Source organism: Ambystoma mexicanum, chromosome 5q, assembly GCF_040938575.1.
Source record: "Ambystoma mexicanum isolate Mex_15411 chromosome 5q, UKY_AmexF1_1, whole genome shotgun sequence".
Lineage (NCBI taxonomy): Eukaryota > Metazoa > Chordata > Amphibia > Caudata > Ambystomatidae > Ambystoma > Ambystoma mexicanum.
The window spans coordinates 991,323,523-991,341,314 of record NC_090933.1 but is presented as its reverse complement, the minus strand read 5'-3'; positions in this window follow the sequence as shown (position 1 = coordinate 991,341,314).

Sequence of the window (17,792 nt, the reverse complement as noted above, 5' to 3'; positions counted from 1 at the left end):
ATAGGCTAGGTGGGAGTACTGTGCCAGTGAATTAGTGACTGCTGGCATGGTACCAATGGGCTAGGTGGGGGTACTGTGCCAGTGAATTAGTGACTGATGGCATGGGACTCATGGGCTAGGTGGCAGTACTGTGCCAATGAATTAGTGACTGCTGGCATGGGAACCATGGGCTAGGTGGGAGTACTGTGCCAGTGAATTAGTGACTGCTGGCATGGGAACCATGGGCTAGGTAGGAGTACTGTGCAAGTGAATTAGTGACTGCTGGCATGGGAACCATGGGCTGGGTGGGGGTACTGTGCCAGTGAATTAGTGACTGCTACAATGGGAAGCATGGGCTAGGTGGGAGTACTGTGCCAGTGAATTAGTGACTGCTGGCATGGGAACCATGGGCTAGGTGGGAGTACTGTGCCAGTGAATTAGTGACTGCTGGCAAGGGAACCATGGGCTAGGTGGGAGTACTGTGCCAGTGAATTAGTCACTGCTGGCATGGGAACCATGGGCTAGGTGGGGGTACTGTGCCAGTGAATTAGTGACTGCTGGAATGGGAACCATGGGCTAGGTGGGAGTACTGTTCCAGTGAATTAGTGACTGCTGGCATGGGAACCATGGGCTAGGTGGGAGTACTGTGCCAGTGAATTAGTGACTGCTGGCATGGGAACCATGGGCTGGGTGGCAGTACTGTGCCAGTGAATTAGTGACTGCTGGCATGGGAACCATGGGCTAGGTGGGAGTACTGTGCCAGTGAATTAGTGACTGCTGGCATGGGAAGCATGGGCTAGGTGGGAGTACTGTGCCAGTGAATTAGTGACTGCTGGCATGGGAACAATGGGCTAGGTGGGAGTACTGTGCCAGTGAATTAGTGACTGCTGGCATGGGAACCATGGGCTGGGTGGGGGTACTGTGCCAGTGAATTAGTGACTGCTACAATGGGAAGCATGGGCTAGGTGGGGAGTACTGTGCCAGTGAATTAGTGACTGCTGGAATGGGAAGCATGAGCTAGGTCGGGAGTACTGTGCCAGTGAATTAGCGACTGCTGGCATGGGACCCATGGGCTAGGTGGGAGTACTCTGCCAGTGCATTAGTGACTGCTGGCATGGGACCCAGTGAATTAGTGACTGCTGGCATGGGGACCAATGGGCTAGGTGGGGGTACTGTGCCAGTGAATTAGTGACTGCTGGCATGGGGACCAATGGGCTAGGTGGGGGTACTGTGGCAGTGAATTAGTGACTGCTGGCATGGGGACCAATGGGCTAGGTGGGGGTACTGTGCCAGTGAATTAGTGACTGCTGGCATGGCGACCAATGGGCTAGGTGGGGGTACTGTGCCAGTGAATTGGTGACTGCTGGCATGGGGACCAATGGGCTAGGTGGGAGTACTGTGCCAGTGAATTAGTGACTGCTGGCATGGGACTCATGGGCTAGGTGGGAGTACTGTGCCAATGAATTAGTGACTGCTGGCATGGGAACCATGGGCTAGGTGGGAGTATTGTGCCAGTGAATTAGTGACTGCTGGCATGGGAACCATGGGCTAGGTGGGAGTACTGTGCCAGTGAATTAGTGACTGCTGGCATGGGAAGCATGAGCTAGGTGGGAGTACTGTGCCAGTGAATTAGTGACTGCTGGCATGGGAACCATGGGCTAGGTGGGAGTACTGTGCCAGTGAATTAGTGACTGCTGGCATGGGAACCATGGGCTGGGTGGCAGTACTGTGCCAGTGAATTAGTGACTGCTGGCATGGGAACCATGGGCTAGGTGGGAGTACTGTGCCAGTGAATTAGTGACTGCTGGCATGGGAAGCATGGGCTAGGTGGGAGTACTGTGCCAGTGAATTAGTGACTGCTGGCATGGGAAGCATGGGCTAGGTGGGAGTACTGTGCCAGTGAATTAGTGACTGCTGGCATGGGAACCATGGGCTGGGTGGGGGTACTGTGCCAGTGAATTAGTCACTGCTGGCATGGGAACCATGGGCTAGGTGGGAGTACTGTGCCAGTGAATTAGTGACTGCTGGAATGGGAACCATGGGCTAGGTGGGAGTACTGTGCCAGTGAATTAGTCACTGCTGGCATGGGAACCATGGGCTGGGTGGGAGTACTGTGCCAGTGAATTAGTGACTGCTGGCATGGGAACCATGGGCTGGGTGGGGGTATTTTGCCAGTGAATTAGTGACTGCTGGCATGGGAACCATGGGCTAGGTGGGAGTACTGTGCCAGTGAATTAGTCACTGCTGGCATGGGGACCAATGGGCTAGGTGGGGAGTACTGTGCCAGTGAATTAGTGACTGCTGGCATGGGAACCATGGGCTAGGTGGGGGCACTGTGCCAGTGAATTATTGACTGCTGGCATGGGAACCATGGGCTAGGTGGGGAGTACTGTGCCAGTGAATTAGCGACTGCTGGAATGGGAAGCATGGGCTAGGTGGGGGTTACTGTGCCAGTGAATTAGCGACTGTTGGCATGGGACCCATAGGCTAGGTGGGAGTACTGTGCCAGTGAATTAGTGACTGCTGGCATGGTACCAATGGGCTAGGTGGGGGTACTGTGCCAGTGAATTAGTGACTGATGGCATGGGACTCATGGGCTAGGTGGCAGTACTGTGCCAATGAATTAGTGACTGCTGGCATGGGAACCATGGGCTAGGTGGGAGTACTGTGCCAGTGAATTAGTGACTGCTGGCATGGGAACCATGGGCTAGGTAGGAGTACTGTGCAAGTGAATTAGTGACTGCTGGCATGGGAACCATGGGCTGGGTGGGGGTACTGTGCCAGTGAATTAGTGACTGCTACAATGGGAAGCATGGGCTAGGTGGGAGTACTGTGCCAGTGAATTAGTGACTGCTGGCATGGGAACCATGGGCTAGGTGGGAGTACTGTGCCAGTGAATTAGTGACTGCTGGCAAGGGAACCATGGGCTAGGTGGGAGTACTGTGCCAGTGAATTAGTCACTGCTGGCATGGGAACCATGGGCTAGGTGGGAGTACTGTGCCAGTGAATTAGTGACTGCTGGATTGGGAACCATGGGCTAGGTGGGAGTACTGTTCCAGTGAATTAGTGACTGCTGGCATGGGAACCATGGGCTAGGTGGGAGTACTGTGCCAGTGAATTAGTGACTGCTGGCATGGGAACCATGGGCTGGGTGGCAGTACTGTGCCAGTGAATTAGTGACTGCTGGCATGGGAACCATGGGCTAGGTGGGAGTACTGTGCCAGTGAATTAGTGACTGCTGGCATGGGAAGCATGGGCTAGGTGGGAGTACTGTGCCAGTGAATTAGTGACTGCTGGCATGGGAACCATGGGCTAGGTGGGAGTACTGTGCCAGTGAATTAGTGACTGCTGGCATGGGAACCATGGGCTGGGTGGGGGTACTGTGCCAGTGAATTAGTGACTGCTACAATGGGAAGCATGGGCTAGGTGGGGAGTACTGTGCCAGTGAATTAGTGACTGCTGGAATGGGAAGCATGAGCTAGGTCGGGAGTACTGTGCCAGTGAATTAGCGAATGCTGGCATGGGACCCATGGGCTAGGTGGGAGTACTCTGCCAGTGCATTAGTGACTGCTGGCATGGGACCCATGGGCTTGTGGGAGTACTGTGCTAGTAAATTATTGACTGCTGGCATGGGAATCATGCACTAGGTGGGGAGTACTGTGCCAGTGAATTAGTCACTGCTGGCATGGGAACCATGGGCTAGGTGTGAGTACTGTGCCAGTGAATTAGTGACTGCTGGCATGGGGACCAATGGGCTAGGTGGGGGTACTGTGCCAGTGAATTAGTGACTGCTGGCATGGGGACCAATGGGCTAGGTGGGGGTACTGTGCCAGTGAATTAGTGACTGCTGGGAGGGGGTCCAATGGGCTAGGTGGGAGTACTGTGCCAGTGAATTAGTGACTGCTGGCATGGGACTCATGGGCTAGGTGGGAGTACTGTGCCAATGAATTAGTGACTGCTGGCATGGGAACCATGGGCTAGGTGGGAGTACTGTGCCAGTGAATTAGTGACTGCTGGCATGGGAACCATGGGCTAGGTGGGAGTACTGTGCCAGTGAATTAGGGACTGCTGGCATGGGAAGCATGAGCTAGGTGGGAGTACTGTGCCAGTGAATTAGTGACTGCTGGCATGGGAACCATGGGCTAGGTGGGAGTACTGTGCCAGTGAATTAGTGACTGCTGGCATGGGAACCGTGGGCTGGGTGGCAGTACTGTGCCAGTGAATTAGTGACTGCTGGCATGGGAACCATGGGCTAGGTGGGAGTACTGTGCCAGTGAATTAGTGACTGCTGGCATGGGAAGCATGGGCTAGGTGGGAGTACTGTGCCAGTGAATTAGTGACTGCTGGCATGGGAAGCATGGGCTAGGTGGGAGTACTGTGCCAGTGAATTAGTGACTGCTGGCATGGGAAGCATGGGCTAGGTGGGAGTACTGTGCCAGTGAATTAGTGACTGCTGGCATGGGAACCATGGGCTGGGTGGGGGTACTGTGCCAGTGAATTAGTGACTGCTGGAATGGGAAGCATGGGCTAGGTGGGGAGTACTGTGCCAGTGAATTAGTGACTGCTGGAATGGGAAGCATGGGCTAGGTCGGGAGTACTGTGCCAGTGAATTAGCGACTGCTGGCATGGGACCCATGGGCTAGGTGGGAGTACTCTGCCAGTGCATTAGTGACTGCTGGCATGGGACCCATGGGCTTGTGGGAGTACTGTGCTAGTAAATTATTGACTGCTGGCATGGGAATCATGCACTAGGTGGGGAGTACTGTGCCAGTGAATTAGTCACTGCTGGCATGGGAACCATGGGCTAGGTGTGAGTACTGTGCCAGTGAATTAGTGACTGCTGGCATGGGGACCAATGGGCTAGGTGGGGGTACTGTACCACTGAATTAGTGACTGCTGGCATGGGGACCAATGGGCTAGGTGGGGGTACTGTGGCAGTGAATTAGTGACTGCTGGCATGGGGACCAATGGGCTAGGTGGGGGAACTGTGCCAGTGAATTAGTGACTGCTGGCATGGCGACCAATGGGCTAGGTGGGGGTCCTGTGCCAGTGAATTAGTGACTGCTGGCATGGGGACCAATGGGCTAGGTGGAAGTACTGTGCCAGTGAATTAGTGACTGATGGCATGGGACTCATGGTTCTAGGTGGGAGTACTGTGCCAATGAATTAGTGACTGCTGGCATGGGAACCATGGGCTAGGTGGGAGTATTGTGCCAGTGAATTAGTGACTGCTGGCATGGGAACCATGGGCAAGGTGGGAGTACTGTGCCAGTGAATTAGTCACTGCAGGCATGGGAACCATGGGCTAGGTGGGAGTACTGTGCCAGTGAACTAGTGACTGCTGGCATGGGAAGCATGAGCTAGGTGGGAGTACTGTGCCAGTGAATTAGTGACTGCTGGCATGGGAACCATGGGCTAGGTGGGAGTACTGTGCCAGTGAATTAGTGACTGCTGGCATGGGAAACATGGGCTGGGTGGGGGTACTGTGCCAGTGAATTAGTGACTGCTACAATGGGAAGCATGGGCTAGGTCGGAGTACTGTGCCAGTGAATTAGTGACTGCTGGAATGGGAAGCATGGGCTAGGTCGGGAGTACTGTGCCAGTGAATTAGCGACTGCTGGCATGGGACCCATGGGCTAGGTGGGAGTACTCTGCCAGTGCATTAGTGAGTGCTGGCATGGGACCCATGGGCTTGTGGGAGTACTGTGCTAGTCAATTAGTGACTGCTGGCATGGGAATCATGGGCTAGGTGGGAGTATTGTGCCAGTGAATTAGTGACTGCTGGCATGGGAACCATGGGCAAGGTGGGAGTACTGTGCCAGTGAATTAGTCACTGCAGGCATGGGAACCATGGGCTAGGTGGGAGTACTGTGCCAGTGAACTAGTGACTGCTGGCATGGGAAGCATGAGCTAGGTGGGAGTACTGTGCCAGTGAATTAGTGACTGCTGGCATGGGAACCATGGGCTAGGTGGGAGTACTGTGCCAGTGAATTAGTGACTGCTGGCATGGGAAACATGGGCTGGGTGGGGGTACTGTGCCAGTGAATTAGTGACTGCTACAATGGGAAGCATGGGCTAGGTCGGAGTACTGTGCCAGTGAATTAGTGACTGCTGGAATGGGAAGCATGGGCTAGGTCGGGAGTACTGTGCCAGTGAATTAGCGACTGCTGGCATGGGACCCATGGGCTAGGTGGGAGTACTCTGCCAGTGCATTAGTGAGTGCTGGCATGGGACCCATGGGCTTGTGGGAGTACTGTGCTAGTCAATTAGTGACTGCTGGCATGGGAATCATGCACTAGGTGGGGAGTACTGTCCCAGTGAATTAGTCACTGCTGGCATGGGAAGCATGAGCTAGGTGGGAGTACTGTGCCAGTGAATTAGTGACTGCTGGCATGGGAACCATGGGCTAGGTGGGAGTACTGTGCCAGTGAATTAGTGACTGCTGGCATGGGAACCATGGGCTGGGTGGGGGTACTGTGCCAGTGAATTAGTGACTGCTACAATGGGAAGCATGGGCTAGGTCGGAGTACTGTGCCAGTGAATTAGTGACTGCTGGAATGGGAAGCATGGGCTAGGTCGGGAGTACTGTGCCAGTGAATTAGCGACTGCTGGCATGGGACCCATGGGCTAGGTGGGAGTACTCTGCCAGTGCATTAGTGAGTGCTGGCATGGGACCCATGGGCTTGTGGGAGTACTGTGCTAGTCAATTAGTGACTGCTGGCATGGGAATCATGCACTAGGTGGGGAGTACTGTCCCAGTGAATTAGTCACTGCTGGCATGGCGACCAATGGACTAGGTGGGGGTACTCTGCCAGTGAATTAGTGACTGCTGGCATGGGGACCAATGGGCTAGGTGGGAGTACTGTGCCAGTGAATTAGTGACTGATGGCATGGGACTCATGGGCTAGGTGGGAGTACTGTGCCAATGAATTAGTGACTGCTGGCATGGGAACCATGGGCTAGGTGGGAGTACTGTGCCACTGAATTAGTGACTGCTGGCATGGGAACCATGGGCTAGGTGGGAGTACTGTGCCAGTGAATTAGTGACTGCTGGCATGGGAACCATGGGCTAGGTGGGAGTACTGTGCCAGTGAATTAGTGACTGCTGGAATGGGAACCATGGGCTAGGTGGGAGTACTGTGCCAGTGAATGAGTGACTGCTGGCATGGGAACCATGGGCTAGGTGGGAGTACTGTGCCAGTGAATTAGTGACTGCTGGCATGGGAACCATGGGCTAGGTGGGAGTACTGTGCCAGTGAATTAGTGACTGCTGGCATGGGGAGCATGGGCTAGGTGGGAGTACTGTGCCAGTGAATTAGTGACTGCTGGCATGGGAAGCATGGGCTAGGTCGGGAGTACTGTGCTAGTAAATTAGTGACTGCTGGCATGGGAACCATGGGCTAGATGGGAGTACTGTGCCAGCGAATTAGTGACTGCTGGAATGGGAACCATGGGCTAGGTGGGAGTACTGTGCCAGCGAATTAGTGACTGCTGGCATGGGAACCATGGGTTAGGTGGGAGTACTGTGCCAGCGAATTAGTGACTGCTGGCAAGGGAACCATGAGCTAGGTGGGAGTACTGTGCCAGTGAATTAGTGACTGCTGGCATGGGAACCATGGGCTAGGTGGGAGTACTGTGCCAGTGAATTCGTGACTGCTGGCATGGGAACCATGGGCTGGGTGGCAGTACTGTGCCAGTGAATTAGTGACTGCTGGCATGGGAACCATGGGCTAGGTGGGAGTACTGTGCCAGTGAATTAGTGACTGCTGGCATGGGAACCATGGGCTAGGTGGGAGTACTGTGCCAGTGAATTAGTGACTGCTACAATGGGAAGCATGGGCTAGGTGGGGAGTACTGTGCCAGTGAATTAGTGACTGCTGGAATGGGAAGCATGGGCTAGGTCGGGAGTACTGTGCCAGTGAATTAGCGACTGCTGGCATGGGACCCATGGGCTAGGTGGGAGTACTCTGCCAGTGCATTAGTGACTGCTGGCATGGGACCCATGGGCTTGTGGGAGTACTGTGCTAGTAAATTATTGACTGCTGGCATGGGAATCATGCACTAGGTGGGGAGTACTGTGCCAGTGAATTAGTCACTGCTGGCATGGGAACCATGGGTTAGGTGTGAGTACTGTGCCAGTGAATTAGTGACTGCTGGCATGGGGACCAATGGGCTAGGTGGGGGTACTGTGCCAGTGAATTAGTGACTGCTGGCATGGGGACCAATGGGCTAGGTGGGGGTACTGTGGCAGTGAATTAGTGACTGCTGGCATGGGGACCAATGGGCTAGGTGGGGGAACTGTGCCAGTGAATTAGTGACTGCTGGCATGGCGACCAATGGGCTAGGTGGGGGTCCTGTGCCAGTGAATTAGTGACTGCTGGCATGGGGACCAATGGGCTAGGTGGGAGTACTGTGCCAGTGAATTAGTGACTGATGGCATGGGACTCATGGGCTAGGTGGGAGTACTGTGCCAATGAATTAGTGACTGCTGGCATGGGAACCATGGGCTAGGTGGGAGTATTGTGCCAGTGAATTAGTGACTGCTGGCATGGGAACCATGGGCTAGGTGGGAGTACTGAGCCAGTGAATTAGTCACTGCAGGCATGGGAACCATGGGCTAGGTGGGAGTACTGTGCCAGTGAACTAGTGACTGCTGGCATGGGAAGCATGAGCTAGGAGGGAGTACTGTGCCAGTGAATTAGTGACTGCTGGCATGGGAACCATGGGCTAGGTGGGAGTACTGTGCCAGTGAATTAGTGACTGCTGGCATGGGAACCATGGGCTGGGTGGGGGTACTGTGCCAGTGAATTAGTGACTGCTACAATGGGAAGCATGGGCTAGGTCGGAGTACTGTGCCAGTGAATTAGTGACTGCTGGAATGGGAAGCATGGGCTAGGTCGGGAGTACTGTGCCAGTGAATTAGCGACTGCTGGCATGGGACCCATGGGCTAGGTGGGAGTACTCTGCCAGTGCATTAGTGAGTGCTGGCATGGGACCCATGGGCTTGTGGGAGTGCTGTGCTAGTCAATTAGTGACTGCTGGCATGGGAATCATGCACTAGGTGGGGAGTACTGTCCCAGTGAATTAGTCACTGCTGGCATGGGAAGCATGAGCTAGGTGGGAGTACTGTGCCAGTGAATTAGTGACTGCTGGCATGGGAACCATGGGCTAGGTTGGAGTACTGTGCCAGTGAATTAGTGACTGCTGGCATGGGAACCATGGGCTGGGTGGGGGTACTGTTCCAGTGAATTAGTGACTGCTACAATGGGAAGCGTGGGCTAGGTCGGAGTACTGTGCCAGTGAATTAGTGACTGCTGGAATGGGAAGCATGGGCTAGGTCGGGAGTACTGTGCCAGTGAATTAGCGACTGCTGGCATGGGACCCATGGGCTAGGTGGGAGTACTCTGCCAGTGCATTAGTGAGTGCTGGCATGGGACCCATGGGCTTGTGGGAGTACTGTGCTAGTCAATTAGTGACTGCTGGCATGGGAATCATGCACTAGGTGGGGAGTACTGTCCCAGTGAATTAGTCACTGCTGTCATGGGAACCATGGGCTAGGTGTGAGTACTGTGCCAGTGAATTAGTGACTGCTGGCATGGGGACCAATGGGCTAGGTGTGGGTACTGTGCCAGTGAATTAGTGACTGCTGGCATGGGGACCAATGGGCTAGGTGGGGGTACTGTGCCAGTGAATTAGTGACTGCTGGCATGGGGACCAATGGGCTAGGTGGGGGTACTGTGGCAGTGAATTAGTGACTGCTGGCATGGGGACCAATGGGCTAGGTGGTGGTACTGTGCCTGTGAATTAGTGACTGCTGGCATGGCGACCAATGGGCTAGGTGGGGGTACTCTGCCAGTGAATTAGTGACTGCTGGCATGGGGACCAATGGGCTAGGTGGGAGTACTGTGCCAGTGAATTAGTGACTGATGGCATGGGACTCATGGGCTAGGTGGGAGTACTGTGCCAATGAATTAGTGACTGCTGGCATGGGAACCATGGGCTAGGTGGGAGTACTGTGCCACTGAATTAGTGACTGCTGGCATGGGAACCATGGGCTAGGTGGGAGTACTGTGCCAGTGAATTAGTGACTGCTGGCATGGGAACCATGGGCTAGGTGGGAGTACTGTGCCAGTGAATTAGTGACTGCTGGAATGGGAACCATGGGCTAGGTGGGAGTACTGTGCCAGTGAATGAGTGACTGCTGGCATGGGAACCATGGGCTAGGTGGGAGTACTGTGCCAGTGAATTAGTGACTGCTGGCATGAGAACCATGGGCTGGGTGGGGGTACTGTGCCAGTGAATTAGTGACTGCTACAATGGGAAGCATGGGCTAGGTGGGAGTACTGTGCCAGTGAATTAGTGACTGCTGGCATGGAAACCATGGGCTGGGTGGGGGCACTGTGCCAGTGAATTAGTGACTGCTACAATGGGAAGCATGGGCTAGGTGGGAGTACTGTGCCAGTGAATTAGTGACTGCTGGAGTGGGAAGCATGGGCTAGGTGGGAGTACTGTGCCAGTGAATTAGTGACTGCTGGCATGGGGACCAATGGGCTAGGTGTGGGTACTGTGCCAGTGAATTAGTGACTGCTGGCATGGGGCCAATGGGCTAGGTGGGGGTACTGTGCCAGTGAATTAGTGACTGCTGGCATGGGGACCAATGGGCTAGGTGGGAGTACTGTGCCAGTGAATTAGTGACTGCTGGAATGGGAAGCATGGGCTAGGTCGGGAGTACTGTGCTAGTAAATTAGTGACTGCTGGCATGGGAACCATGGGCTAGGTGGGAGTACTGTGCCAGCGAATTAGTGACTGCTGGAATGGGAACCATGGGCTAGGTGGGAGTACTGTGCCAGTGAATTAGTGACTGCTGGCATGGGAACCATGGGTTAGGTGGGAGTACTGTGCCAGTGAATTAGTGACTGCTGGCAAGGGAACCATGGGCTAGGTGGGAGTACTGTGCCAGTGAATTAGTGACTGCTGGCATGGGAACCATGGGCTGGGTGGGGGTACTGTGCCAGTGAATTAGTGACTGCTACAATGGGAAGCATGGGCTAGGTGGGAGTACTGTGCCAGTGAATTAGTGACTGCTGGCATGGGAACCATGGGCTAGGTGGGAGTACTGTGCCAGTGAATTAGTGACTGCTGGCATGGGAACCATGGGCTGGGTGGGGGTACTGTGACAGTGAATTAGTGACTGCTACAATGGGAAGCATGGGCTAGGTGGGAGTACTGTGCCAGTGAATTAGTGACTGCTGGCATGGAAACCATAGGCTGGGTAGGGGTACTGTGCCAGTGAATTAGTGACTGCTACAATGGGAAGCATGGGCTAGGTGGGAGTACTGTGCCAGTGAATTAGTGACTGCTGGAATGGGAAGCATGGGCTAGGTCGGGAGTACTGTGCTAGTAAATTAGTGACTGCTGGCATGGGTATCATGCACTAGGTGGGGAGTACTGTGCCAGTGAATTAGTCACTGCTGGCATGGGAACCATGGGCTTGTGGGAGTACTGTGCTAGTAAATTAGTGACTGCTGGCTTGGGAATCATGCACTAGGTGGGGAGTACTGTGCCAGTGAATTAGTCACTGCTGGCATGGGAACCATGGGCTATGTGTGAGTACTGTGCCAGTGAATTAGTGACTGCTGGCATGGGGACCAATGGGCTAGGTGTGGGTACTGTGCCAGTGAATTAGTGACTGCTGGCATGGGGACCAATGGGCTAGGTGGGGGTATTGTGCCAGTGAATTAGTGACTGCTGGCATGGGGACCATGGGCTAGGTGGGGGTACTGTGCCAGTGAATTAGTGACTGCTGGCATGGGGACCAATGGGCTAGGTGGGGGTACTGTGCCAGTGAATTAGTGACTGCTGGCATGGCGACCAATGGGCTAGGTGGGGGTACTGTGCCAGTGAATTAGTGACTGCTGGCATGGGGACCAATGGGCTAGGTGTGGGTACTGTGCCAGTGAATTAGTGACTGCTGGCATGGGGCCAATGGGCTAGGTGGGGGTACTGTGCCAGTGAATTAGTGACTGCTGGCATGGGGACCAATGGGCTAGGTGGGAGTACTGTGCCAGTGAATTAGTGACTGCTGGAATGGGAAGCATGGGCTAGGTCGGGAGTACTGTGCTAGTGAATTAGTGACTGCTGGCATGGGGACCAATGGGCTAGGTGGGGGTACTGTGCCAGTGAATTAGTGACTGCTGGCATGGCGACCAATGGGCTAGGTGGGGGTACTGTGCCAGTGAATTAGTGACTGCTGGCATGGGGACCAATGGGCTAGGTGTGGGTACTGTGCCAGTGAATTAGTGACTGCTGGCATGGGGCCAATGGGCTAGGTGGGGGTACTGTGCCAGTGAATTAGTGACTGCTGGCATGGGGACCAATGGGCTAGGTGGGAGTACTGTGCCAGTGAATTAGTGACTGCTGGAATGGGAAGCATGGGCTAGGTCGGGAGTACTGTGCTAGTAAATTAGTGACTGCTGGCATGGGAACCATGGGCTAGGTGGGAGTACTGTGCCAGCGAATTAGTGACTGCTGGAATGGGAACCATGGGCTAGGTGGGAGTACTGTGCCAGTGAATTAGTGACTGCTGGCATGGGAACCATGGGTTAGGTGGGAGTACTGTGCCAGTGAATTAGTGACTGCTGGCAAGGGAACCATGGGCTAGGTGGGAGTACTGTGCCAGTGAATTAGTGACTGCTGGCATGGGAACCATGGGCTGGGTGGGGGTACTGTGCCAGTGAATTAGTGACTGCTACAATGGGAAGCATGGGCTAGGTGGAAGTACTGTGCCAGTGAATTAGTGACTGCTGGCATGGGAACCATGGGCTAGGTGGGAGTACTGTGCCAGTGAATTAGTGACTGCTGGCATGGGAACCATGGGCTGGGTGGGGGTCCTGTGCCAGTGAATTAGTGACTGCTACAATGGGAAGCATGGGATAGGTGGGAGTACTGTGCCAGTGAATTAGTGACTGCTGGCATGGAAACCATAGGCTGGGTGGGGGTACTACTGTGCCAGTGAATTGGTGACTGCTACAATGGGAAGCATGGGCTAGGTGGGAGTACTGTGCCAGTGAATTAGTGACTGCTGGAATGGGAAGCCTGGGCTAGGTCGGGAGTACTGTGCTAGTAAATTAGTGACTGCTGGCATGGGAATCATGCACTAGGTGGGGAGTACTGTGCCAGTGAATTAGTCACTGCTGGCATGGGAACCATGGGCTAGGTGTGAGTACTGTGCCAGTGAATTAGTGACTGCTGGCATGGGGACCAATGGGCTAGGTGGGGGTACTGTGCCAGTGAATTAGTGACTGCTGGCATGGGGACCAATGGGCTAGGTGGGGGTACTGTGCCAGTGAATTAGTGACTGCTGGCATGGGGACCAATGGGCTAGGTGGGGGTACTGTGCCAGTGAATTAGTGACTGCTGGCATGGGGACCAATGGTCTAGGTGGGGGTACTGTGCCAGTGAATTAGTGACTGCTGGCATGGCGACCAATGGGCTAGGTGGGGGTACTGTGCCAGTGAATTAGTGACTGCTGGCATGGGGACAAATGGGCTAGGTGGGGGTACTGTGCCAGTGAATTAGTGACTGCTGGCATGGGGACCAATGGGCTAGGTGGGAGTACTGTGCCAGTGAATTAGTGACTGCTGGCATGGAAACCATGGGCTAGGTGGGGGTACTGTGCCAGTGAATTAGTGACTGCTGGCATGGGACCCATGGGCTAGGTGGGAGTACTGTGCCAGTGAATTAGTGACTGCTGGCATGGAAACCATAGGCTGGGTGGGGGTACTACTGTGCCAGTGAATTAGTGACTGCTACAATGGGAAGCATGGGCTAGGTGGGAGTACTGTGCCAGTGAATTAGTGACTGCTGGAATGGGAAGCCTGGGCTAGGTCGGGAGTACTGTGCTAGTAAATTAGTGACTGCTGGCATGGGAATCATGCACTAGGTGGGGAGTACTGTGCCAGTGAATTAGTCACTGCTGGCATGGGAACCATGGGCTAGGTGTGAGTACTGTGCCAGTGAATTAGTGACTGCTGGCATGGGGACCAATGGGCTAGGTGTGGGTACTGTGCCAGTGAATTAGTGACTGCTGGCATGGGGACCAATGGGCTAGGTGGGGGTACTGTGCCAGTGAATTAGTGACTGCTGGCATGGGGACCAATGGGCTAGGTGGGGGTACTGTGCCAGTGAATTAGTGACTGCTGGCATGGGGACCAATGGGCTAGGTGGGGGTGCTGTGCCAGTGAATTAGTGACTGCTGGCATGGGGACAAATGGGCTAGGTGGGGGTACTGTGCCAGTGAATTAGTGACTGCTGGCATGGGGACCAATGGGCTAGGTGTGGGTACTGTGCCAGTGAATTAGTGACTGCTGGCATGGGAACCATGGGCTAGGTGGGAGTACTGTGCCAGTGAATTAGTGACTGCTGGCATGGGAACCATGGGCTAGGTGGGAGTACTGTGCCAGTGAATTAGTGACTGCTGGCATGGGAACCATGGGCTAGGTGGGAGTACTATGTCAGTGAATTAGTGATTGGTGCAGTGAGAACCAAATGTGGGTTGCGGGACTCTGCCAGATGGTTTAGGATTGCTATGCTCAAAGGGTTCGGGGATCAAAGTGAGTTGAGACACGATTATCTATCCCATAACAGCTGTTTATACTTGTGAAGCCAGTGAAGACAGAACAATCTGTGTAGTACTTTGCACGTGAAAACAAGATAGAGTGTATATTCGCACCCGGGGAAGGTTGCTCAGCCATACCCGGGTGCGCTTCCCTGCATGCGCCCCCCCTCCCTCCACCCCCTGAAGACATCCCGACCTGCTGGACCGGGTCTTTCTGCTCTGGTCTTGGCACTCCTTCTTGTCATTGGCGCCTATTATAGAAATAGAAAAGGGAATAAGTCCCTTTTGCATTTACTACAGCAGGCCCCATCTTGTTTTTTTTAAACATTTTTCATAGGAGATTGGCCTTGAGCAATATGGGTGGAGCTCGAATCTCATGAAAAATATATTTTAAAAGTCTTTGCATGCCAGATGGAGGCCCGGGAGGCGTCGTAAGTCAGCAATAAAGGCTATTAATTGCAGGAAAAATATCTTTTCTTTGCCAGAGATGACTAGTGCTGTAACATTATCTTTAAAAGTTGTTATGTGTTGGGTGGGCAATACTGCGTGTTTGATAATGAAACTATCTGTTTTGGAGCAACTGATTGCAGTACAGTGCACAGCTATCTTTAGTTTGACCTCACAGTGCTGCACCCAATTCCGAGAGTCCAGTTCCTGCGCAGTTTGGGGTTTATGTTTCCACACAAGGTTATGACACACATATAGCTTGTATATTGCTTTAGTGCTGAGTAGTCGGGAGGAAGATCTTAAGGCCACAGCCTAACAAACTAAGCATTGCTGCACCAAAAGGTCCACACTGCAGAGCCCCAAATGTTCAGTTACACAGTAGCCTATGCATATGAAGGTGGATTTAAGTATGTAGGTTCCCTGCTGAGAATACAACAATGTTCCTGACTCCTATGCAGTCCTTGGTCCCTGACAGGAGACATTTGATCCAAGTCATCAATAGATATGAGTCAATGAAACCATCTAGAAATTCTCACCCAAGACATTTTGATTGCATGTTGATTCCAAATTAAGGAAACAAATTAAGGAAACAACAGCTGCTATCTGAGAATCCATCTGGCATAATGTTGATTCACATCCTTTAATCTATGCTGATTCTTCCTCTCTCAAAGTATCCCTTGTGTAAATAGGGGTTTCTCCAGTCTTCAGTATTACATCATGGAACATCGCACAGATGAAAAATAAAATACGAGATCAAAACTGGCACACTTTTTGAGAGCAATATCAGGTCAGAAACATGGTTGAATGACAGTCCTCATAAAGCAGGCTATGTTTTTTCTACAAGCTACACAATGCTATAGAGGTTCACCAAGTTGAGTTTTTGTGGCATGTTTTGATATTAAACGGAATACCAACATGGAAATGGTGAAGACTAATTCTAGTGATCTGATGGGCTTAAAGATTTGCTTTCCTCCTGGAAAATTGTTATTATTATTAATTCTTTATCTAAGAACCCCTAAATCAGGTAATATAATCCCATATTAAGGGAACTTGAAGAATTAGTAAATCGCATGATTCAATTGACAGTAAGATGTGTCCAGAAAGTTGTGGTGGGTGACCTTAACAGACACATTGAGAACCTTCTTACAATTAGCAGTCTGACTATTGATGAAGATGATTGCTGGGGTATATCTGAATAGGACTGCCCAGCACCATAACGGAATTGTAGCCATGCACAGGAAATTGTTTATTTTTTCTATGTTACGTTATGTCATGTTATGTTGTGTTATGTTATCACTATTTGTTAGGTGCACGTTCGCCCGAAGGCATCATGGCGCTGGAGAGGTGAGGAAAGATATTCTACAATTCTAACACAAAGCAACACAGGCTCGATCCCCGGGTCCGCGCTTAGAAACCTCTGGGTGTTTAAGCGAGTTATAAATGCGCAACTAAGACAAAAAAAACAATTACGCAACTAAAGAACAAAAACAATTCCTGTAACAGCGCCTCGATGCCTGCGGGCTGTGTGAGCGCTTTAAAATGAAAATAGATAAAATAAAAATAAAATAAAAGCAAGGTCTTCGGCTTCCGACGAAAGGCAAGATGGTACGTGGTCTCCCGCAGAGGCAGAGGAAGATCGTTCCATGCCTTAGTGGCAGCAACCGAAAAGGCACATCCACCCTGATGGGCTAACTTAAATCGGGGCACTGCCAACAGCAGAGCTGTTTGCGAACGGAGAGATCGAGTAGGCAGGTAGCGGGGGAAATTTGCTTGCAGGAACTCTGCGCCTACGCCATAAAAGGCTTTATGCACTATGCACATAAACGTAAACATGATCCGATGGGTGACAGGGAGCCAGTGTAGTTGCCTCAATAATGAGGTAATATGGGCTCCAAATGGACGGCGAATGATGGCTCTTGCGGCAGCATCTTGGAGCAACTGCAGGCGTCTAGTTAAGTAGCCGGGCTGAGCAGAATACAGTGAATTGCAGTAGTCCAAAACGCTAAGGACCAGAGCAGCAACCACAGAGGGTTGATTAGCTGTGGGAATGAAAGGAAGAACCTTCCAGAGGACCCGAAGTTTGAAATGGCCCAATTTACACACTGCTTTGACCTGCTCATCCATGGTCAGAGTGGGCAAAAACCGCACTCCAAGGTTCCAGACTGACAGAAAGGGTGTAGGGAGAGGGCCAAGGGAGGTGGGGCAAAACTCTGGTGTCCAGGATAGTTGAGGAGTGGAAATCCCTACAACTAGTACTTCAGTTTTACTACCATTCAACTTTAGCCAATTCAATGTCATCCATGACCCCATTTCCTTCAGACAGTTTCTTAACTGGGTGGCCGTTTCAGATTTTATCAGATATAAACGGACCAAAATCTGGGTATCATCAGCGTATGAGTAGAACCGAAACCCATGAGCCTCAATGAGGAGCAGGAGATATCTTATATAAATGTTGAATAGGATTGGAGACAATGCTGACCCGTGGGGAACTCCACAGAAGAGGGGTGCAGGGCCGAGCGGAAAGGAGGGAGAGAGTCGGATTGCGAGCGATCCGCCAGGAAATCTGTGAACCAGTCGAGAACTTGGCCAGAGATACTGGACTCAGCAAGCCGAGAGATGAGGAGAGTGGTCGACGGTGTCGAACGCAGCCGAGAGATCCAATAGTAGGACTCTGACACCGCCCTGGTCCACCAGACACATCAGGTCGTCCATCACTGAATTCAAAACAGATTCAGTGCCTCTGCCAGGT